The 24,695-nt window shown below is 44.1% G+C and overlaps 1 protein-coding gene across 2 annotated transcripts in view; it reads right to left on the bottom strand.

Annotated features, from left to right (window-relative positions):
- Window positions 1-22,290, bottom strand: part of KLHL25 (kelch like family member 25) — a 147,475-nt gene extending 125,185 nt beyond the window's left edge. For both annotated transcript variants that reach the window (XM_075897039.1, XM_075897038.1), the window contains exons 1-2: window positions 22,146-22,290; window positions 634-695 (exon numbers count right to left, since the gene is read on the bottom strand). The gene's annotated coding sequence lies outside the window, so the exon portion shown is untranslated. The remainder of the gene's footprint in view (window positions 1-633; window positions 696-22,145) is intronic.
- Window positions 22,291-24,695: the final 2,405 nt, after the last annotated feature.

Genomic DNA, 24,695 nt, shown 5'->3' on the forward strand with positions numbered 1-24,695 from the left:
CCTCGGGTGGCTGGCTCATGTTGTGGCAGGTGCAGGGTCTGCTGGCTGGGTGCTGGCAGCCTTGCAACTGGCACAAACTGTGTAGCCAGCCCATGGCCCTTTAAGGGCTCTGGGGCCGGGAGGGGGGCAATAGAGTTTGCCTGGTGTTGGCCAGAGTGGCCACCAGGGCAAGCTGGGAAGGGCTAGCCTCCCACTAGTTCGAATTAAGGGTCTACACAGCCCTTAATTCGAACTAGCTAGTTCGAACTAGGCTTAATCCTCGTAAAATGAGGTTTACCTAGTTCGAACTAAGCGCTCCGTTAGTTCGAATTAAATTCGAACTAACGGAGCGCTAGTGTAGCGCCTATGAAAGTTAGTTCGAACTAACGTTCGTTATTTCGAACTAACTTTGTAGTGTAGACATACCCAGATTGTACTAGTGCCCAAATGCTGCAATCCAGACTCATTGTGATATACACAGAGGCCCTGCCCAAAAGAGTTTATAATGCAAGTTAAGTTTAACATTTCCACATTAAATCTCTTGGAGTAACTGATAATATAGACAAATGGATAGCCAACCCCCAACCCCAGACCATTCCCTCTCCCAAGGCTGCTTCCTCTCTTTGAGAAATTATTTCTCTTCTTTTGAGTTACCTTTTTTCCTTTTAATTGACCAAATGTCTTCTGGAACTTCGGTTCTGTTTTTCTTGCTCTATCTGGGAAGCAAATAAGACAGATTTATAACTCCCCGTAAAACCCAAGCCTTGTTTATAAATTGCTTGTGATTGATTAAGTAATAAAAATGCTTTTAAGACAGGGAGGTAAATCTCCCAGCTAATTGCTCAGTGCTTTACATTATAACCCTGTTACACTGCTTGCCTCACACTAGGGCTGGACAGTTTTTCTATTTCCACCTTCCAAGAATGTCACGTTGGACATATCACCTACAGCATTCTACTGTACCGTAACCGTTAAAAGACACAGACTGATAATTAATGGATCAATAACCAGAACTAGGCATATAGATTGAGACACAAGGAACAAGTAAGTGTTTTTCAATGATGACTCCCTGTGTTGAGATGATTTCACATGCAGGAATCTTGCTAAGTTTGATGCATGCCCTGGACAGGATTAGCAGAAAGTTTGCCAGGTACTTTCAGCTGCTTCTCACCTATTACAGCTGAGGGATGTCAGGCAGAGAAACTGCCAATGGGGCTGAATTGCATCCATATTGCTACAGGGTTACAATGGAAACTACTTAGACTGTGTGCTCTTCAGGATGAGAATTGATTTTGTTCTGTGTTTTTACGATGCCTAACACAATGGAATTCTGGTCCATGTCTGTGATTCCTAGGCACTACAGCAGTACCAATATGTATATATTCCATGCAACTTTAAAGTTATTTCTGGAAGTCTAATTTTGTTGCCTCTGAAGAAGAGACAAATGAGACCAGGATTGTGTGTATTAAGTGAATGATTAATTAATTGAAAGATATCTCTGCTAGAAGTTATTTCAACACCATGTGAGCATCTTTCCAAAGAAATGTGTCTACTACATATCACTAGTTGAAAAACTCTGCTGTAAGTGGCTTATGCACATTCTGTAACTCCAGCAGCTGCTACCAGCACTGCAAGAATGATTCTGAGGAGCCTCGGGAATACAATGAGGGCTGCCCAATTCTTCCTTTCCCTCTGGAGGCCTGGCTTCACATGAAAAGCTTACAAGTAGTTTGAGTTTGTCAGCCCATTATTATTATGTATATACATATACATATTATATATGTATATTATCATGAATATATACAAATTATCATGAGTTTACATGTACATATTTTATATGTATATTATGTATGTTTATACATAGATTATTATGAGTTTACATATATGAATACACACACACTCGCAAATTATGGTATAACATCAAAGTGACACGGAATATGTTGCAATACTGAACTCAGGATGTCAGGAAAAAGCATCAAGCTATGAACTAATTATAATAGTTTGGGAAACTCATAATAATTTCTATATATATGTATATACATAATAATAGTAGTCTGGGAAACTCAAATACTTGTAAGCTTCTCATATTCTCATATTTAAAAAGGGCTCTAGAGGTGATCCTGATAAATACAGATCAGTAAGTCTAATGTCAGTAGAAGGCAAATTAGTTGAAACTACACTAAAGAATAAAATTGTCAGACACATAGATGAACATAATTTGTTTGGGAAAAGTCAACATGGTTTCTGTACAGGGGAATTATGCCTTACTAATATACTACATTTCTTTGAGGGGGTCAAGAAACATGTGGACAAGGGGGATCCAGTAGATATAGTGTACTTAGATTTCCAGAAAGCCTTTGACAAGGTCCCCCACCAAAGGCTCTTAAGTAAATTAAGTTGTCATAGGATAAGAGAGAAGGTCTCATAATTGATAACTGGTTAAAAGACAGGAAACAAAAGGAAGGAATACATTATAAGTTTTCAGAATGGAGAGAGGTATCTAGTGGTGTCCTCCAAGAGTCCATACTGGGACCAATCCTATGGACTCTTAGGGGACACCACTAGATACCTCTATTTATAACTGATCTGTAGAAAGGGGTAAACAGAGAGGTGGCAAAATTTGCAGACGATACTAAACTGCTCAAGATAGTTAAGACCAAAGCAGACTGGGAAGAGCTTCAAAAAGATCTCACAAAACTAAGTGGTTGAGCAACAAAATGGCAAAAGAAATTTAATGTTGTAAATGTAAAGTAATGCACATTGGAAAAAATAATCCCAGCTATACATACAAAATGATGGGAACTACTCGAGAGAGAGATCTTGGAGTCATTGTGTATAGTTCTCTAAAAACATCCATTCAGGGTTCATCTACACTGCACGGTAACTTAAAATAAGATATGCAATTTGAGCTACGCAAATTGCGTATCTTATTTCAATGCTATTTTGAAATACCTTATTTTGTCATTTGGTGCTGTCTACACATTGCCAAATTTTGAAATAAAGCACTATTCTGAAACGTCTCTTACTCCTTGTAGAATGAGGTTTACAGGGATGTTGGAATAGCAAACCCAAAATAACGGGCTTGCTGTTAAAAGACATGGGATAGCTATTTCGGGATACTCTGGTATCCCGAAATAGCGTTGCAGTGAAGACATAGCATCAATGTGAAGCAGCAGTCAAAAAAGCAAATAGAATTTAGGAATCATTAAAAAAGGGATAGAAAATCATAGAATCATAGAATACTAGGACTGGAAGGGACCTCAAGAGGTCGTCGAGTCCAGTCCCCTGCCCCCATGGCAGGACCAAATACTGTCTAAACCATCCCTGATAGACATTTATCTAACCTACTCTTAAATATCTCCAGAGATGGGGATTCCACAACCTCCCTAGGCAATTTATTCCAGAAAAGACAGAGAATATCTTCTTGTCTCAATATAAAACTATGGTATGCTCATATCTTGAATACTGTGTACAGATGTGGTCATCTCATGTCAAAAAAGATGTTGGAAAATGTTCAGGAAAGGGCAACAAAATTTTTTGGGGGTTTGGAACAGGTCCCATATGAAGAGAGATTAAAAAGACAGGGACTTTTCATCTTAGACAAGAGGACATTAAGGGGGGGGGGAGATATTATAGAGGTTTATTAAATAATGACTGGTGTGGAAAAAGTGAATAAGGAAAAGTTATTTACTTGTTCCCAAAACATAAGGACTAGGGATCACCAAATGAAATTAATAGGTAGCAGGGTTTAAAACATACAAAAGGAAGTTTTTCTTTATGTAGCATATTGTCAACCTGTGGAACTCCTTGCTAGATGATGTTGTGAATACCAGGACTTTAACAGGGTTCAATAAAGAACTAGATAAAATCATGGAGGTTAGGTCCATCAATACTTATTAGCCAGGATAGTTAGGAATGGTGTCCCTAGTCTCTGTTTGTCAGAGGCTGGAAATGGATGACAGGAGAGAGATAATTTGATGATTCCCTGTTCTGTTCTGCCTCTCTCTGGGGCATCTGGCATTGGCCACTGTCAGAAGACAGGATATTGGGCTAGATGGACCTTTGGTCTGACCCAGAATGGCCGTTCTTATGTTCTTATATCAACCCTGGACTCCAGAGGGAAAGGAAGAACCTCATTGTATTCCCTCAGGGTATGTCTACACTACAAAGTTAATTCGAACTAACAGACGTTAGTTCGAATTAACTTTGATAGGCGCTACACTAGCAAACCGCTAGTTCGAACTTAATTCCAACTAGCGGAGCGCTTAATTTGAACTAGGTAAACCTCATTCCACGAGGACTAAAGCCTAGTTCGAATTAAGTAGTTCGAATTAAGGGCTGTGTAGCCACTTAAATCGAAATAGTGGGAGGCTAGCCCTTCCCAGCTTGCCCTGGTGGCCCCTCTGGGCACCACCAGGGAAACTCTTCTGCCCCCCTCCCGGCCCCAGAGCTCTTAAAGGGGCACAGTCTGGCTACGGTGCCCGTGCCAGGTGCAAGCCTGCCAGCACCCAGCCAGCAGACCCTGCACCTGGCACGGCTCGAGCCAGCCACCCGCTGCCACCCAGCCCTCCGCCTCTTCCCGGGACCAGGCTGGCGGCTCCCAGGAGCCTGCCCAGATCCGCAAGAGGCTGGCGCCTGCCTGGTCTAGTGCAGACATCATGGACCTCATCCAAGACCTCCGCACTAGGCACAGGAAAGTGGCCCTCTAGCGCAGGAGAGCTGCCAGCCTGGCCACCCAGGAGCAGGTCTGCATGAAAATCAAGGTGGTCCAGTGAGACCCCCGACCCTGAGCCCTGAGCTTAGAATGGCAGTACTGGGTCAGACCAAAGGTCCATCTAGCCCAATAGCCTGTCTGCCAACAGCGGCCAACACTAGGGACCCTGGAGTGGATGGACCGAAGACAATGACCAAGCCATTTATCTTGTGCCATCCATCTCCAGCCTTCCACAAACAGAGGCCAGGGACACCATTTCTACCCCCTGGCTAATAGCACTCCATGGACCCAACCTCCATGACTTTATCTCACTTCTCTTTAAACTCTGTTCTAGTTGTAGCCTTCACAGCCTCCTGCAGCAAGGAGTTCCACAGGTTGACTATTTGCTTTGTGAAGAAGAACTTTCTGTTATTAGTTTGAAGCCTGCTACCCATTCCTTTCCTTTGGTGTCCTCTAGTCCTTCTATTATGGGAACTAATGAAGAACTTTTCTTTATGCACCCTCTCCACACCACTCATGCTTTTATAGACCTCTATCATATCTCCCTTCAGTCTCCTCCTTTCTAAGCTGAGAAGTCCCAGTCTCTTTAGCCTTTCTTCATATGGGACCTGTTCCAAACCCCTGATCATTTTAGTTGCCCTCCCCTCTCCCACCCTTTCTCTTCCCCTCTTTCACCTCCTTTTCCCAGTCTCCCCAGAGGTTAACCCTACCCCCACCTTGAGTATTGTTAAATAAAGAGAGTTTCTATTTTTGAACATGTGTCCTTTATTTTGTACATCAGGAAGGGGGGCTAGGGAGGGGTAAGTGGAAGGAGGTGAGGGAGGAATGGGGTGCGAGCCCCCAGAGGGGAGGACTGGGGTGGCTCTGCGGGCTCCTCGGGGTGGAAGCTCTCCTGCAGCCCCCCGATTGACCCTCCCCTGGATGGCAGCCTGCAGCAAATGCAGCCAGGCTGATGGCCAAGTCCTGTGATGTGCCGAGTGTGGGCATTCAGGGAACTCCAAGCCAGGACTGCTTTGTTGTCCCTCATCGAGGTAGACAAGCGAGCGGGGAACCCCTGAGAACTGTCTGTCCGGGGTGGGAGTCGGGTCCCTTTAAGCACAGCCCTCGGCTAGCTTGAGACAGCAGCTCCATGCTCTAAGTCCTCATCTGATGCCCTGCTGGCACTGCTTCCGGCCATCCTTAACCTCGGTTCAGGGTCCACTCAGTGTGGACATGCTAGTTCAGATTAGCAAAACGCTAATTCGAACTAGTTTTTAAGTCTGGATGCACTAGTTCGAATTAGCTTAGTTCAAATTAACTAATTCGAACTAAGTTATTTCGAATGTGTGCTGTAGTGTAGACATACCCTTACAGAGGAGCTGAAGAATCCCACAGACTGAGGAAGTGAACTAGGACTAAAATCAAAACAACATTTAAAGCAGACAATTAACACATAAGTTCTTTCCCCTCCCAGGTTCTCCTAGCTCTAAGTAATTAAGTTTGTTCGAATTAGTGCTGTAATGTAGACATACCCTCAGTTCCTCAGGCTCATTCTTGCAGTGCAGGTAACTGCTGCTGGAGCACAGTGTGATGAGATGAATGTGCATAAGCCACGTGGAGTGGAGTCTTTCTGACTAGTGATAGCCAATGTATACATTTCTTTGGAAATATGCGCACATGGTGTTCAAGTAACTGCTAGCAGAAATATCTTTCAGTTTATTAGTCATTCACTTAATACACACAAGTCTGATCTCATCAATCCCTTCTTTTGCTCCTTCTTGAGAGCCAACACAATTAGACTTCCAGAAATAATGTTGAAGCATCATGACATATGTTGCAATACTGAACTCCAGAGTATCTTTTCCTCAGCTCAGTTGGGTCTCATTAAGCTACTGAAGGCTGCTCCTCTCCTGACAAGGAGCATCTGATTAAAATTTTAAGATTTCTGGCCTTGTATTCACACTCCCTGGCTGTGTCTACACTGGCATGAATTTCCGGAACTGCTTAAAACGGAATACTATTCCGTTTTCAGTTTTTCCGGAAAAGGAGCGTCTACATTGGCAGGCTGATTTCCGGAAAAGCCCTTTTTCCGGAAAAACGTCTGTGGCCAATGTAGACGCGCTTTTCCAGAAAAGACTACTGGGCTGTCTACACTGGTCCTTTTCCGGAACAGTGTTTCAGAATAAGGACTTATGCCCGAGCGGGAGCAGAATAGTTTTTCCGGAATAGCGGCTGATTTTGTACAGTAGAGCATCGTTGCTTTTCCGGAAATTCAAGGGCCAGTGTAGACAGCTCGCAGCTTATTCTGGAAAAGCGGCTGATTTTCCGGAATAAGTGGCCCAGTGTAGACACAGCCCCTAAGTTGTGAGACCTTTTCCCTTTCACAGGCTTGGAGGGCAGAAATAGTGAGAACAACAGGAAGGGAATGCTGCATGACCCCAGCAATTTATCCATGCGTTTCATGGAGCACTGAGAAAGAATGATCCACCTGCTTTTTCCATCTACTCACATAGCTTTATTAGCTCTGCAGTTAAACTTAAAAAGTGGGCTGACACAAAAGAGTAGTGGACAGCTAGAACTGTACAGCCATTGTAATAGAAATGGAGAGATAGTTACTACTCCATTATCAGAAACAACAAGTATGAGTAAAATGCTCCCTCAAGTGATTAAGGAGTTGCCATCCTAAGGGAGGAAGAAAATCTCTGCATCACTTTAGAGGGAAGGAAAGGAATGTCAGGAAATAGCATCAAGCTGTGAAATAACCTGCTACCAATTAGAAATGAGCTACAATGCAAAGCAGACACAAGGATCAAACTCCAGGACACCTGCAAACTATGCACTGATTCCTTTTGTGGATATTCCGTGCTACTGTCTGGTACATATTTGGCAACACTTACGTAGCCTGTCATGCCCATGAAGCTTTTGAATCTGAATGTAAATCTTTGCAATCAAGGTGCTCAATTCTGCACAAGGGTTTGTAATGCTGTGACAGCTATTTCAATATCACCTTTCCTTATGTAACCCCTATTTTCCAAAACTGGCACTTTTCTGTCCTTTCTTTATTCTACAAGCCAGTGGCTCTCTGAAAAAGAAATTTCACTCTATGCACGGGACAGATAGTGAGAAATCTTTCTTGTTCTCTTTACACCCCAAGTATCACAGAGTAACTGAGATCCCACTGAAAACCTCATTGCTTTGGATGCAGTTCTGCTCTTTAACTGGAGCCTTTGGGGTAGCAGATGTGAGGCTCTGTTTCATCTGAACAGCTCTGTATCGATCAAAGTGCTGATTCATGCCCCTTCCCTGAGTAGGGATAAATTCCTGCCTGGTAGATTCTTCTTCACCAGCTATGGTCCTGATTCCACTGTGGTGAATGCCATCAAAGGCTATGTCTACACTACAGAGTTTTTTTCCGGGATACTGGCGGTATCCTGGAAAAACTCTGCCACGTCCAGGGAACGCATCTGCTCTTCCAAAAATTTTTGAAGAAGAGCAAACACGCTCTTTCAGAAGCCCTGTAAACCTTGTTTCACAAGGAAGAAGGGCTCTTTCGAAAGAGGAGGTTTTCTGTAATTTGGCCCAGTGTAGATTTTTTAGATTTTTTTTTCCAAAAAAGAAGTGTAGTGTAGACATAGCCAAAGTGAGCATGTGTCAGTCATTGTCAGCCCACGAGGGGAAGAGCTTCTGTTAGTGATCTTTACTAAATGTCAAGTGTGACCTGTTTCGCAGAAACTCCAGGCACACAGAACATAACAGACTCCAAAGGTCAGACATGTTGAGTCCTGGCACTTCATATGCTCAGGAAGGACAGACAGGGAAAAAAGGGAGGAGGGGTTGCCTTGTATATTAAAAATGTACACACTTGGACTGAAGTGGAGATGAACGTAGGAGATAGCTGTGTAGAGAGTCTCTGGGTTAAGCTAAAAGGGGTAAAAAACGAGGGTGATATCATGCTAGGAGTCTACTACAGGCCACCTAGCCAGGTGGAAGAGGTGGATGAGGCCTTTTTTAAACAATTAACAAAACTATCCAAAGCCCAAGATTTGGTGGTGATGGGGGACTTCAACTATCCAGACATATGTTGGGAAACTAACACAGCGAGGCACAGGCTATCCAATAAGTTTCTGGACTGCATTGGAGACAACTTTCTGTTTCAGAAGGTTGAAAAAGCTACCAGAGGAGAAGCTGTTCTGGATTTGGTTTTAACAAATAGGGAGGAACTAGTTGAGAACTTGAAAGTGGAAGACAGTATAGGGGACAGTGATCACGAAATAATAGAGTTCATGATCTTAAGGAAAGGTAGAAGGGAGACCACCACAATTGAGGTTATGGATTTCAGGAAGGCAGATTTTGATAAGCTCAGAGAACTTGTAGGTAAGGTCCCATGGGAAGCAAGACTGAAGGGAAAAACAACTGAGGAGAGTTGGAAGTATTTCAAAGGGACGTTGTTAAGGGCCCAAAAGCAAACAATTCCGCTGTGTAGGAAAGATAGAAAATATGGCAAAAGACCAGCTTGGCTTAACAAGGAGATCTTGCATGATCTCAAAATAAAAAAGGAGTCATATAAAAAATGGAAACTAGGACAACTAACAAAGGATGAATATAGGCAAGCAACACGGGAATGCAGGGGCAAGATTAGAAAGGCAAAGGCACAAAATGAGATCAAACTAGCTACAGGCATAAAGGGAAACAAGAAGACCTTTTATAAATACATTAAAAGCAAGAGGAAGACCAAGGACAGGGTAGGCCCACTGCTTAGCGAGGAGGGAGAAGCAGTAACAGGGAACTTGGAAATGGCGGAGATGCTCAATGACTTCTTTGTTTCGGTCTTCACCGAGAAGTCTGGAGGTGTGCCTAACGTAGTGAATACAAGCAGAGAGAGGGTAAGTTTAGAAGATAGGATACACAAAGAACAAGTTAAAAATCACTTAGGAAAGTTAGATGTCAGCAAGTCACCAGGTCCTGATGAAATGCATCCCAGGATACTCAAGGAGCTGATAGAGGAGGTATCTGAGCCTTTAGCTATGATCTTTGAAAAATCATGGCAGACAGGGGAGATTCCAGAAGACTGGAAAAGGGCAAATATTGTGCCCATCTATAAAAAGGGGAATAAGAACAACCCAGGAAATTATAGACCGGTCAGTTTAACGTCTGTCCCAGGGAAGATAATGGAGCAGGTAATTAAGGAAATCGTATGCAAACACTTGGAAAGTAATAAAGTGATAGGGAATAGCCAGCATGGGTTTGTGAAGAACAAGTCATGCCAAACTAATCTGATAGCTTTCTTTGAAAAGATAACGAGCCTTGTGGATAAGGGAGAAGCGGTGGATGTCATATACCTAGACTTTAGTAAGGCATTTGATACGGTCTCGCATGATATTCTTATTGATAAACTAGGCAAATATAACTTAGATAGGGCCACGATAAGGTGGGTGCATAATTGGCTGGATAACCGTAGTCAGAGAGTTGTTGTTAACGGTTCTAAATCCTGCTGGAAAGGGATAACAAGTGGAGTTCCTCAAGGGTCTGTTTTGGGACCCGTACTATTCAATATCTTCATCAATGATGTAGATATTGGGATAGAGAGTACTCTTATTAAGTTTGCAGATGATACCAAACTGGGTGGGGTTGCAACTTCTTTGGAGGATAGGGACATAATTCAAAATGACCTTAGCAAGCTAGAGAAATGGTCAGAGGTAAACAGGATGAGGTTTAAGAAGGAGAAATGCAGAGTGCTCCACTTAGGAAGGAACAATCAGTTCCATACATACAAGATGGGAAGCGACTGTCTAGGAAGGAGCATGGCGGAAAGGGATCTAGGGGTCATAGTGGACCACAAGTTGAATATGAGTCAACAGTGTGATGCTGTTGCAAAAAAAGCAAATATGATTCTAGGTTGTATCAACAGGTGTGTTGTAAGCAAAACTCGTGAAGTCATTCTGCCGCTCTATTCTGCACTAGTTAGGCCTCAGCTGGAGTACTGTGTCCAGTTCTGGGCGCCACATTTCAAGAAAGATGTGGAGAAATTGGAAAGGGTACAGAGAAGAGCGACAAGAATGATTAAAGGTTTAGAGAACATGACCTATGAAGCCAGGCTTCATGAACTGGGCTTGTTTAGTTTGGAAAAAAGAAGATTAAGGGGGGACATGATAGCGGTTTTCAAATATCTAAAAGGGTGTCACAAGGAGGAAGGCGAAAATTTGTTCCTCTTGGTTTCTGAGGACAGGACAAGGAGTAATGGGCTTAAAGTGCAGCAGGGGAGGTTTAGATTGGACATTAGGAAAAAATTCCTAACTGTCAGGGTGGTCAAATATTGGAATAAATTGCCAAGGGAGGTGGTGGAATCTCCCTCTCTGGAGATATTTAAGAACAGGTTAGATAGACATCTGTCAGGGATGGTGTAGACGGAGCTTGATCCTGCCTTGAGGGCGGGGGGCTGGACTCGATGACCTCTCGAGGTCCCTTCCAGTCCTATTATTCTATGATTCTATGATTCTATGATATCCCTTGCTAGTTGCAACCCACATGCTCCTTGAATCCAGTGAGCACCTTAAATTTAGACCAGCTCGGAAGCCAGAAATCAGATAATTTCTCTAGCTTCATGAGCTACCATAGGAAGTAAGGGAAGATAATTGCTTTTTTCCTTTTCTAAAAAAATTACATTGCTGTCTCTTGAGTCTGTGTTGCCTCCCCATTAATTATCTTGGCCAGAGGTAGGAGTTTGATTACCAGGGTTGATTACAGGAGGCTAATTGCAAAGTCTAGTGAAAGACTAAAGATGCTTAGAGCCTTAGACCCATGGGAAAAATGAGCCTGGCTCCCATGGAGAGTTTGTCGGCATTGGGATAAATGGCTCACACTCAGAATGCACTCTCCCTATCTGCGGAGGGAAACTTCATTTCAGAAAATACCAACTTCCCTGGGAATGGTTTTGGGAGAGTTTTCTCACTGGATCCCATTCAAAGTCATTCTCCTGTGAAAATGACAGAGATGATGTCATTTCTAATCTCACTGCCATGGTGGGGAGTTCAGGAGGCAGGGGGATATGTGGAGTTCATGGCAGTGTTCTCTGATACCTAGGATTCTGCACAGAGAGCATATTCCCACTGACAGAGAGGCTTCTTGCAATTTTCATCTTTTCCCATCTCTGTGTTTTTCCTTATTTATTATCACCTCACTTCCAATACATTTGCTAGAATTTCCCATGTGATCAAGGGGGCACACAAAGCGGTTACAGGCTGACGTGATAAAACTTAGCTCTAACCAAGTATCTAGTCACTCAGAGCATGTCTACACAGAAGTGTTATTTTGGAATAATGGATGTTATTCTGAAATAACTATGTGGGTGTCTACACAGCAAGCTCGTTATTTTGCAATATATTCAAAATAATAAACATTTTCTTCTGGATTCTGTAAGCCTCATTTATGAGGAATAATGCCTATTCTGAAATAGCTCCTTTGGAATAGAGCATGTGTAGACAGGGCAGCTGGAGTTATTTCGAAATAAGAGGCCTCCAGACCTCCCCACAGGATAGGAATCCTAATCCGAACTAGCTAGTCCGTGCCATGTGTAGCCGCGCGGCACGGAGTCCGAACTAGCCGGCATTTAAAAATGGCGCCGGCCGGCTTCATGCAAATGAAGCCCGGGAAATTCAAATCCCGGGCTTCATTTGCAACTCCGTATGACTACATTACCCCCCCTAGTTCGAACTAGGGGGGTAGTGTAGACATACCCTCAAAGAGAGCACTTACCTGCCCTGTGAGCCCTGGAGTGCTCCCTGGACCAGCAGGACTGGAGACTGGAGGAGGACCTACAGGTGTGCCACGACACCTGGCAGGAGCTGCTGCAGCAGGGCTGGACTATGTGTGCAGCTTTCAGTGCCATCCTCGACAGACTGGTGGCCACTCTTGCTGCCACTCCTAATCCTGCTCCCATTCCTGCTTCTGCCTGCCCCCCCTACCTTCTCTCCCTAGTCCCCCCCATGGCCTTGCACAAGAGGAGGTGGGACCACCTGAGGCATGCACCAGTCCCATCCCCATCCCTGAGCCTCTCCTGCCCCTCCTCTTTATCCTTCCATCTCCCTCTCCCTCTCCCTCCCAGGTTCTTTTCCCAGTCCCTTCCCAGTTACATTAACCCCAGTTAAACAAAACCAATTTATTCTTTCAAAACAAAAAGTGTGGTTTATTGTGTCTGCAGGGATGGGGGAGGGGAGGGGAAGATGGGAAGGGAGGGCAAGGGAAGGGAGGAGTACATTGGGCTACTGCAGAGGCCCCTTGTGGGGAGGCCCAGGCGAGAATCTCACAGCTGGCCCTTGCTGAAACTCTCCGTCTGGGCCTCCTGGATGCAACACAGGGCCTACTGGATGGAAGCCATGCGCGGCTGCTCAGAGGTCCTGCTGAGCCACTTGACCTCAGCCCCTTCCTTGGCAGGAATATCTCCCATTAATGTTTACAAAGATTGTGGAAGACACAGCACATAGCCACCGGTTGGGGGATGTTCCACTCACTGAGCTCCAGCTGGGTGAGAAGGCAATGGAACGTCCCTTTCAGACAACCAAAGGCGTCCTCCACAAAAATGCAGGCCCTGCTAAGCCTGGTATTAAAGTGTTCCTTGGTGGGGTCAAGGTGTCTGGTGTAGGGCTTCATCAGCCAGGGGAGCAGAGGGTAGGCTGCATTCCCTACAGTGCACATCAGCATGTCCACATCCCCAACCCTGAAGATGTGGGAAAAAAGTGCCAGCATGCAGCTTTTGGAAGAGGTCAGAGTTTTGGAGGACATGTCCATTGTGCACCTTCCCTGACTACCCAACATAGATGTCCGTGAATTGGCCACAGTGGGCCATGAAAGCCTGCATGACCATCAAAAAGTAACCTTTGCAGTTGATGTATTTGGATGCCTAGTGGTTGGGGGCCCAGATGGGGATATGAGTGCCATCAGTAGGCCTGCAGTGCTCCCTGGACCAGCAGGACTGGAGACTGGAGGAGGACCTACAGGTGTGCCAGAGTTGGGGAAGTCGATGGCAGCAAAGCCAGCTGTCCGGATGCCCTGCCTGAAGTGCTTCTGGGTGGCCTTAAATGTGATTCAGCATCCAGTGAGTGTGGATGCTCTGTTTCAAAAAAGCTCAATGCTATTTCGATGGGCATTTGCTGTGTAGATGCTCGATTTCGAAATAAGCTATTTTGGTGTATTTCTCCTGAAATAGCTTATTCTGAAATAAGCATGCAGTGTAGATGTTTCCTGAGTATGGAACACTTGCAGGATTCCACTTTACTTCCAATCTCTGCCCTCACACATGCCTTTGAGCTACATGCACACAAATCACCAGACTTTAGTTTGTCAGTGCTGGGTTTTCTTCCCCTTCCTCTGAATATTCATTAAATAAGAGCTTCAGTTAATCAGCCAGAGATTTAATAGCCTGCAAAAGAAAGTTTGATTTTCTTAGCCCCTGTCTAATGCACACTACTCCATACAATGAAACAACCTTTGTCAATCCCTCAGGATTGATCTGCAACAGAAAAGGCTCAGACAACAATTTCAGGCACCAAGCCTAGTTCTAGCTTCAGGATCTGTCTCTGACTTTCTTAGCCACCTACAGAAAATTAATTAGAATTCACATTGGCAGGAGGAGGGGGGAGGGAAGCATAACAGAGTATTTTATTTTGTTGGCATTGTGTACTTGTAATAAAAACGCCTTTTTTAATAAAAATCAATGGTGACTTAAAATACACAATAAATGTTGCAACATTAATAAAACATGCTACCCTTAAATTAGACTTTACTGTGCAACTTGTACAGCTATTTACAACCTTCATTTCAGTCCTTATCAGACTTCCAATAGAGAGTGAAATGGTCTAAAACAGCTGTCATAGGAAATAAACAACAGAATCCTTATGATTCTGGACTCTGAGCACTAAGAAGACTTCTGGATAAACTGAGTTTGAAGAACCCATGTGTGGCACTCAAGTGGTGATTAAAGTTGCTTCCAGGTAACTGCTATTTAGAATATTAAAGTGTCAAAAGCTGCAAGCAGCAGCAACAGCAAAGACAACATAACAGATCATCCTATCTGAAGGACTTTATTTAAGCACCTGTGACTCCACCTCCTACAGTGTCCTTGGACAAGTAGGTTGGTAATTTATAGCCACATGATGGTGGTCACTTCATATCCTTTTAGTTTTATCCTTCTTGGCTTCAGGAGTTTGCATTGATGACTCTAGGACAAATTCTAGTCTCACTGCCACTATATCTCTGCTGATTTACATTTAATTACTCTGAATATATAGAGGATAAAATCTAGAGCCAGGTTTCCAGAAAAAAAGGGGATGTATGTGTATGCACAAAGAAGATACATATATAAAATCTCTTTCTAACTGATGGTCAACTAACATTGTGGAATCATAGAATCATAGAATACTAGAATTGGAAGGGACCTCAAGTGATCATCAAGTCCAGTCCCCTGCCCTCACAGCAGGACCAAACATTGTTTAGACCATCCCTGATATATGTCTGTCTAACCTTCTCTTAAATATCTCCAGTGATGGAGATTCCACAATCTCCCTAGACAATTTATTCCAGTGTTTAACAACCCTGACAGTTAAGAAGTTTTTCCTAATGTCCAACCTAAACCTCTCTTGCTGTAGTTTAAGCCCATTGCTTCTTGTTCTATCCTCAGAGGCCAAGGAGAACAATTTCCCCCTTCCTCCTTGTGACAATCTTTTAGGGTATGTCTACACTAGCCCCCTAGTTTGAACTAGGGAGGCTAATGTAGGCATTTGAAGTTGCAAATGAAACCCGGGATCTAAATATCCCGGGCTTTATTTGCATGTTCCCATCCGGTCGCCATTTTGAAATTCCACTAGTCCAAAGTAACTGCCCGCGGCTACACACGGCAGTGAAAAGGTAATTCGAACTAAGTCCTTAGTTCGAAATAACTGTTACACCTCAGGTGTAGGACTTAGTTTGAATTACCGTTTCACTGCCACATGTAGCTGCGGGCAGTTACTTCAGACTAGTGGAATTTCAAAATGGCGACTGGATGGGAACATGCAAATAAAGCAACTTAGAATGCCTACATTAGCCTCCCTAGTTCGAACTAGGGGACTAGTGTAGACATAACCTTAGATACTTGAAAACTGCTAACTCATCCCTTCTCATTCTTCTCATTTCCAAACTGAACAAGCCCAATTCCTTCAGCTTTCCCTCATAGCTCATGTTTTCTAGACCTCTAATCATTCTTGTTGCTCTTTTCTGGACCTTCTCCATCTTTCTTGAAATGTGGTGCCCAGAACTGGACACAATATTTCATCTGAGGCCTAATCATCATAGAGTAGAGTGGAAGAATGACTTCTTGTGTCTTGCTCACAACACTCCTGTTAATGCATCCCAGAATAATGTTTGCTTTTTTTGGAACAGTGTCACACTGTTGATTCATATTTAGCTTGTGGTCCACTATGACCCCTAGATCCCTTTCTGCAGTACTTCTTCTTAGACAGTCACTTCCCCTTCTATATGTGAAAAATTGATTGTTCCTTCCTAAGTGGAGAACTTTGCATTTGTCCTTACTAAACTTCATCCTATTTACCTCAGACCATTTCTCCAGTTTGTTCAGATCATTTTGAATTATGACCTTATCCTCCAAAGCAGTTGCAGCCCCTCCCAGCTTGGTATCATCTGCAAACTTAATGGGCTCGTCTACACTGGCCCCTTTTCCGGAAGGGGCATGTAAATTTCATGAGTCGTAGTAGGGAAATCCGCGGGGGATTTAAATATCCCCCGCGGCATTTAAATAAAAATGTCCGCCGCTTTTTTCCGGCTTTTAAAAAAGCCGGAAAAGAGCGTCTACACTGGCCCCGATCCTCCGGAAAAAGTGCCCTTTTCCGGAGGCTCTTATTCCTACTTCAAAGTGCTTTTGCGGAAAAGTGTCCGTGCCAGTCTAGATGCTCTGTTCCAAAAATGCTTTTAACAGAAAACTTTTCCGTTAAAAGTATTTCCGGAAAATCATGCCAATCTAGACGCAGCCCTTAGGTTTAATCTTTGTATTCATGTCCGTCAGTGTGAAAGAAGCTATTTGCATATATTTGCACATATATGCAACCACACTTAAGTTGTGGCCCTTGGCATGTGCTATGAGTATCATTGTGGTCCCCTGGGGCTTCCAAAGTTGAGTAGCCCTGATCTATTTCATCCTCCCACTACCCACTCTTCTAGTTCAGGAAATTTATTTAATGGTTGCTTCTCCTGGCTATAATTTTATATGCCCCAAACAATAGCTTGCCACAGGAAAGGGTGGAACCACTATTTTATAGGATACATCTATACTGGATAAAAGACTCAGTCCGTGTCTAGACTGGAGCAGCTTAGTTGGGCTTTGGGGGGTTGGGTATAGGGCTCTGTAGACATTTTGGACTTGGTCTGGAGCCTGGGCATGGGGAGCCTCTCCCCTCACTGGCTCCAAGACCCAGGTTCCAGTATGAACACAGAAGTGTACCTTGCATTTTACAGCCCCATAGCTTAAGCCCTGCAAGCCCAAGTCAAGTGACCTGGGCTAGCTGCAAGTGTTCAAATGCTGGGAAGACATATCCTAAGAGGCCTGTTCTAAAGCCCACAGAAATCATTGGGACTCATTCCATTGAATTCAACAGGTTTTGGATCAGTCTATAGCTTACTTCCTGATACACATCCCATATTTGCTTTTTTATTAATGTAATCCTATTCCTCCTAGTTATCTTTTGGCCACTCTAAATAATTTATCTTCATCACTGGTATTATAACACCTCTTCTGATATTTGAAGACTATTTTTATGTTCCCCCCATTAGCATTGATTAGCCATGCTGGGTATTTTTAGCAGTTGTAATCTTTCCTCATAAATCACACTCCTTCTAGCTCCCTTATCATTTGTTGATTTTCTCAGAGCTCCCCATAAATTGTCCTCAGAATGTCTTTTTATATTTTTAAGAACACACTTTTATGTTTTAATTGCAAGTGGCAAGAGAGATCATGGTAGTGATGGATAGACAGGGCTAGTGAATCATTCAGATGTATGAATGCAGAACCCGGGGGTGTAATCCATCCTCCCAATGCTCAGGGCAATTTAGACATATAACCCTGTTAGCATCAAAGGGATCAAAGAAAGCAGCTTCCCACTGTGTAGCAAGATAATGGCACTGCTCTTAATGTTTTAAACATAACCCAAAGCCACACAAAAATCACCCAATTTTGGGCATTGTTAAAAATTCTAACATGAGATCAACAGACTCCATTCAGCAAAAAGGCTTGCCAATGTTCATGAAACTTTCAAATGAACTTTGGCTAGTTTATGGATTTGCTCTAAAATAATGTGAAACTGATGTGTGTGAAATTCACAACTGCATATGAACAAGCATAGCAACTACATCTGAACAATCATAGCAAACCCAGTGGCAATTAGCTTTGGGGGAAGTTCAGATCCAAGCCTGAACGTTATAGCTTACCTAGGTCTGTCTTTAGTTTTCACTCAAACTTCAGGTAAAACTCAGCAATCCTGTACAAATTTTGCTTTGAGATTTCTAACACCAAAAGTGAATCTAAGTGAATCTCAACAGGACCCCTTCAAAACAAAAATACCATACACGTCAGTCATCCAATTCTAGAGCAGACTCTGCTCCACCCTCCTCCCCAACCTCAGTCCATTGGATTTGGGTCAATTTAATAAATACAATCTGCTGCATATTTTTTATCTGCCTTTTTTCCTTAAAAAGCTGGAGGATGAAGAACAGCCCTTTTTGTATTTTTACTGTGGAAAGAATAAATCCCTCAAACCTTTCCTTTTCAGGCTTCTCAAGTTATTCATCAGCCAGAAATAAAGACCAAGCTGTATGAACTTCCCTGACCTGGGGTATCATCACGCTCTTGTCAGGCACACTGTCATTGTAGCACAGCTAGAAAACATCCTGCCCTGGGCACTAACTCAGGGTCAGTGTTCTCTATTAAGAACAACACAATGCATAAGACCCAAGTCTCTGCTTAGGTCAGTCTCTGTAACAGACCTGACTGAGCACCTCAAATCTGAGATTCATGGAGCTCTGAGAGATTTGGGGCCTGAATCCACTTCTAGGAAGAATGATGCACTTCAAGCCCCTCTCCAGAATAAAGACAGGTGGGAGGGAGAGACTAGCAGCTTTACATGTTTTTCCCCCCCAGTCTGTGCACTAGTCCACACTGTCAACCTACACAGCCCTGGATTAACCCCCCAGATTTGCTCCATTTTTTGTTAAGAAATGAAGAATGAAATAACGGGTGCTTGGTGCCTCTGAATCTCAAACAGCTAGGAGTTAATATCCACTTGCATAACTTTACCTGAACCATGCAGGATTTATGCATTCTGCTCCTCATACTGAGAGGAACACAGCCGGTGCTGTCTGTCTCTTTTTTATTGTCCCTCTTAAAGTTTATGTCTTCAAATATGGTCTAGTTATGAGTTAACAGTACTGGAAAGATCAATACCAGAGTGTGACTAGAGGAGCTCAAAACATGTTCGTAAAAGTTAAATTAGAATAATAAAATGATTATGGGCTCCAGTTTTTTCCCCTTACTTGACTTTCTGATATGGATGACAGCTCGTGGCCAGAGGGGAGCTGTTCACATCTGCACTCACTTTCTTTGGCTTTGGAATAGCTTAGTGGGAAGCACAACAAGTCTGATCTAGTGCCCGCTGGAGTCAGTGGAAAGACTCCCAATGACTTGAGTGGGCTTCACACATAACCTCTTCTTATTTTTATAGTCCTGCTTCAGAAGCAGGAGTCTACATTTGCTTTTCAGAGATGAGTTTCAAGTATCACAAACACAAAATAGAGAGATTCAGTGCCTCACAGGGACACGATTCTTTGCTCTCCCAGGCTCCAGACCAGAAGGAACTTCTCAGCAAATCTGGGTGTACTGTCCCTTCTTGTGTAGGCTCAGCTCCATGCTGTGGTGGGGGTAAAGGGAACAGAGCCAATACTGTGCTCATTCTCCAACGACCTGTGCAGGAGGGAGTACTGAGTCTGCATCACCTGCTCTCTCCCCGTTTGACAGCCACTATGCAGCGTGAACTAATGCAACCATTCTTGTAGTAGGGGGGAATGTATACTCTGCACAATTGTGTTAGGCTGGTCACCGTCTGGCAGAACAAGTATGTATTAACAATATAGACTCTTAGAAATGTGTGTGTGTGGAGATATATATGTGTGTATAAGCATATCCAATATTCCATTCCCCCTCTCCCCCAGCCAATTGTTGCAATTAAAATCTGCCCCAGTTTGCCCTTTTACAGAATGGGAACCGAAACACAGGGAAACCAAGGATGAGTGACAAGTCTCAGAGCTCAGGTCAATTGACATAGACTGGTGGAACTCAAGTTGTGGGGCTAAAAATAGCAGCGTAGACATTCTTGATCAGGCTGGAGCCCGGGCTCTGAGACTTTCCTCCTTCACTGGGTTTTCAGCGCCTAGGCTCCAGGCTGAGCTAGAACGTCTATATCACTAATTTTAGCCCTGCAGCCAGAGCCCCATGAGCCTGAGTCAATTGACTCAAGCTCTGAGACTCAAGGCTGTGAGTTTTTCTTTGCAGTGTAAACATAGACTAAGTGGCTAGCTCAAGGCTGCACTGGAAGTCTGCGGAAAATCAAGGGACTGAACCTAGGTCCCCAGCTTCCACATAACCACAGAACTACCTTCCTCTTAATACTTGACATAGTGAAACCTACTCATTAAAGTGAGTATTTGCCAAGGCATTTTCAAAGACAACCACACTTTGGGTGTGTGTATATACATTTGTGTGTGTGATATGCTTAGACACTGCCGTACACAAGGTGGTTGTCTTTGCATTTGTGTGTGTGTGAGGAGTGTATAATGTGAAATTTCAAAATGCCTTTTAGAACTACATGACACAGCTTCACTCTCTCTTTTAACAGAAACACTGCTCAGTGATTTACATTCCTTTGTAACCTGATGCAATGATTAGAAAATCACTTCATTGTAGTTTTTCCCTTTAATGTGACAACTGGTGACCCGTCCATGAATTTGAGAAGAAAATGTCAGCTCTTTATGTGGAAATGAGTCAGTCGATTGTGTGTGAACGTCAGGGACTGGCAGGAAGTGGGAGAAAGACCAAAATGAAGAGAACATGAAATTGACTTTAATCTGATCACACTATTTGGTTCTAGGGAAGGGAGATGCATGCTGGAAAGTAACTAGAAGGGACAGGTGGTCCCCATTTGAGGAGATATAGACATGTAAAAGGGAGAATCATGGAAATATTGTATCATAATACAATATTAATAGTAACCTATCATAAGAAACTATACCGTAACATCTTATTACCGCCATTTCTGACCTGCATCACCCTTCTGCCTTTCACATCTGTCCCTGCTTTGCCTCAAACTCTGATTCCCAGAGAGGGGATGTTATCTATCTGCTTTATTCATTTTAGTAAATACTCCACTTTTAAGTCTTCAGAACCAGTCCCACACAGTCCCCAACCCACAGTTCAGAGCACAGGCTCTGCACCTGAAACCCCTCATCCCCAGTCCCACCCCAGAGCTTGCATCCCCATCCAGAGCCCATGCTCCCCAACCCTCTTTTCCAGCCCCGAGCCCCTCAATCCCAGCCTCACCCTAGAGCCCACATTTCCAGGTGGAGCCCTCGCTCTCCTGCACCCCAAACCCTCTGCTGCAAGTCTGAGCCCCCCCATACACTCAGAACCTCTTGGCCCCACTCCTGCCACATGAAATGTATTATGTGCACCAAGATGAATGTGATGTATGGCACATCACCTCCGTATCACACATCACCTCCACACTGGTGCACATAAGAAAATTCATTTTGCTCAGGGTGCGAAAAATTAGAGGGAACACTGATCACAACTCCCACTCTCCTCTCTCTACACATCTAGATATCTTAGTGGTCTCCTTCACCAGAGCATCTGGACACCTCTAATCACTAACTTCACTAGGCCTTAGTTTATGACAGGGGTGCAGAACCCTTTTTCTATAACAGGCCACTGATCCCCAGAAAAAACAGTTACTGGCCACACACAGCTTGACAGAGGATGGGAGGATGCAGAGTCTATAGGCTCCAGCATGGGGACAAAAATGTGGGGTTTAGGAGGTGGGAGGGGGTGCCAGACTAGGGTAAAGGGTTGGGGTTCTGGACAGGGTGGGGCTCTGGCTGGGGCTGTGGGATGGGCCTGGGGATTAAGACTTTGGGGGTAGGAGGGGGCTCCAGTCCAGGGCTAAGAGGTTTTGAGTGCAGGAGTGGGCTCAAGGCAGGGGGTTGGGCTCTGGGGTGGGGCAGGGGATGAGGGGGTAGGTGCAGGAGGAGGTTCTGGGACAGAGATGGAGGATGCAAGTTTTGGGAGGGAGTTAGAGTGTGGCTTCGGGCTGGGATAGCGGCTTGGGAGGGGGCTCAGAGGCTAGGGCAGGGAGTTAGCGTGTAGGAGCAGGCATGGAGCACTTACCTTAGCGGCTCCTGGTTGGCAGTGCAGCTGGGCAGGGTCTTTGATAACATGTAACCGTGGAATCCATCTTGTTGTTTACATAAAACACTGACTTTCGACTGGTCTAGATGAGATTTTCCCACTTCCTAGACCTGGGACATGCCACTGGTTTCCCTCCAACAGCCCTGAGAATTCCATTTACCTCAAACTGCCAGAATGGAATGTTCTGGCTTTCCCGCCTAACTGTCTATAAAAGGCCACTTTCAATCCATGGGCAGTGCTGTCCACCTGAGCGGCAGCCCGCATGCGTCTTGGATCCTCCTCGTGGTTCCATCCAGATTGAACAGAGCATCATCTGTGCTGTGATGACTACAGACGACCTCCAGTACTCTCCTCAGCCTGCATGTCTGTCTTTGACGGGCTTTGCTCCACAGTTATGTCATCTCTGTCGGACACCTCCGAGATCCTCCTTGATGGCTGTCAGTAGCCTAATAGTCAAGGTCCTGAGCATTGTCGGCACACACAGATCTAGTACTGAGATAGGAAAAGCAATTCTTTATTGGGTCCTGGCCAAGGGAAATATAGATGTGGGCCTGGCTTCAAGCCCCACATGGTGTCGTTTTATTGTTGTTAGTTAACTGGTTATTGTAGGAGCTATTGATTTTTTTATGTGGTTTCACTCCATTCCTTTTATTGAATCTTATCCCTCAATACAGATGTCCTTGTTTTCACCATTCTTACCTGTTTCCTCTTTATTTCATGTTGTGCCACATTAAAATGGGGTCTAGTCCACAGAGTGAATAGATACCTGATAAATGTCTGCATTTCTGGGAAAGGGGTTTCATATTTTTTAGCTTTCTTCTTTTCCCCATCTCTCTGATTATTTCTGCACATTATACTTTAGGTAACACCTGCGTCACTACCAGAAGCAGCTAGTATGTCCCTGTGACCGTGGGCAGGTGGCTCCGTGTGCTGTCCTCGCCTGCAGGCACCACCCCTGAAGCTCCCACAGGTTGCAGTGCCTGGCCTGTAGAGCAGTGCTTGCAAGTGAGGACAGCAAGTTGTAGCATGCAGAACTTCTCTGATCCCGCAAGCCAGAGCTTGCAGCATCAGCCAAGTGGGGGGAGCCAAGGATTAGAGTTTCTGCACTACTGTGCAGAGACTTGCCATGGGCCAGATGAAATTAAGCAGGGATCCAGATCTGGCTCATGGGCCAGAGGTGCCCCACCCCTGATTTATGAGGCTACACCAATGTAATTGAGAAGGGATTTTGGCCCAGCCCTGTTTCTTAGCTCTAGCACATGGCTACCAGATCTTATAGAAGTTCCACCCCTTTTGCACAATGTATAGGTCTGTGGCCTGCAGTTGAATTTCTCATTCTCAGGATGTCTCTTTCCTTCTCTAACTTGATATGCTTAAGGACAGTTTTGACACATAGTCAACCCAGCTAGAATTGCCAAGTACCCAGCTTTTCCCAGGATAGCCCTTCTTTTGAGGGAGTTGTCCTGAGAAATCTGTAAAAGTGCTGAGTACATACCGCAAGCTATCCAGTTTGATGGTCTCAGGATCATCCTAGATGTCCCATTTTTTGTACCTCAGGGGTGACAATCTAATCTCAGTGTGGCTGTAAACTGCTATCGAGAAACAGTCTGAAATTGAATTTTGGTGACCACTAAACCAGATGGGAAAATTTTGACATTTGTTGGGAAAAAAATAAAATTAACCCCCCCCTTCAAATATTTCAGTGCTGGTAGGATGAATCATTGGAGTTGCCATTTGGGTGCTTCATGCTCTTCTTTATAGGCTGGAATCACTTGCTGGACTTCAGCTCCCATAATGCACCACTATCTCAGTGAGGAGAGATGGTTGCATCTTGGGAATCATTGTCTGTGTTGTGTCTTCAGAGCTGTAGTCAAGAAACCCCATCCAAAGAGAATATTGAGGTGAAGAAACTAAACTATAATTCCCATGAGGCACCATGGCAGAATGGCTGAATCCAAATATTTTTGGTTTGGAGCATTTATTTTTTTCACAAAAATTTAACATTTCCACCCAAAGCACTTTCTGTGAAAACCTTTTTTGGAAAAAAAAATCCCAAACCATTTTCCAGCATAACAGTTTTGGCAGAAATTCTTCGACAAGTTCTGCCAAGTATAGTGGCAGGCAGCAGCACAGCAAAATGAAGCATCCACTCTAGTGCATGCAAATGATAATGTTAACGTTAAGAGGCTTGTTTGCTTCTCCAGCCTGATTGAGAGGGATATTGGCTCAATCTACTAAGCCTGTCAACTGACTAGACTCAAGCTCTGGTATTCAGAACTAAGCCACAGCTCTCCCTATTGAGATTGTGGGGCATATTCTTGTTCTGCTCTTCTTTCTTTAGGATTCTCAGATGACTCAGATATACAGCACTGAACAAAAAACAGGGAGCTGTTTACAGATCCTTGATTCTATTATGCTCAGTATAACTGGGAAACAACAAAAAATATGGCTCTGATGACTTTTTACTGCCTCTTTCCTGTATCTAGGGGTATTTCTAGACTACATGCTTCTGCTGACAGAGGTATGTAA

The sequence above is a fragment of the Pelodiscus sinensis genome, chromosome 14, assembly GCF_049634645.1.
Source record: "Pelodiscus sinensis isolate JC-2024 chromosome 14, ASM4963464v1, whole genome shotgun sequence".
Classification (NCBI taxonomy): domain Eukaryota; kingdom Metazoa; phylum Chordata; order Testudines; family Trionychidae; genus Pelodiscus; species Pelodiscus sinensis.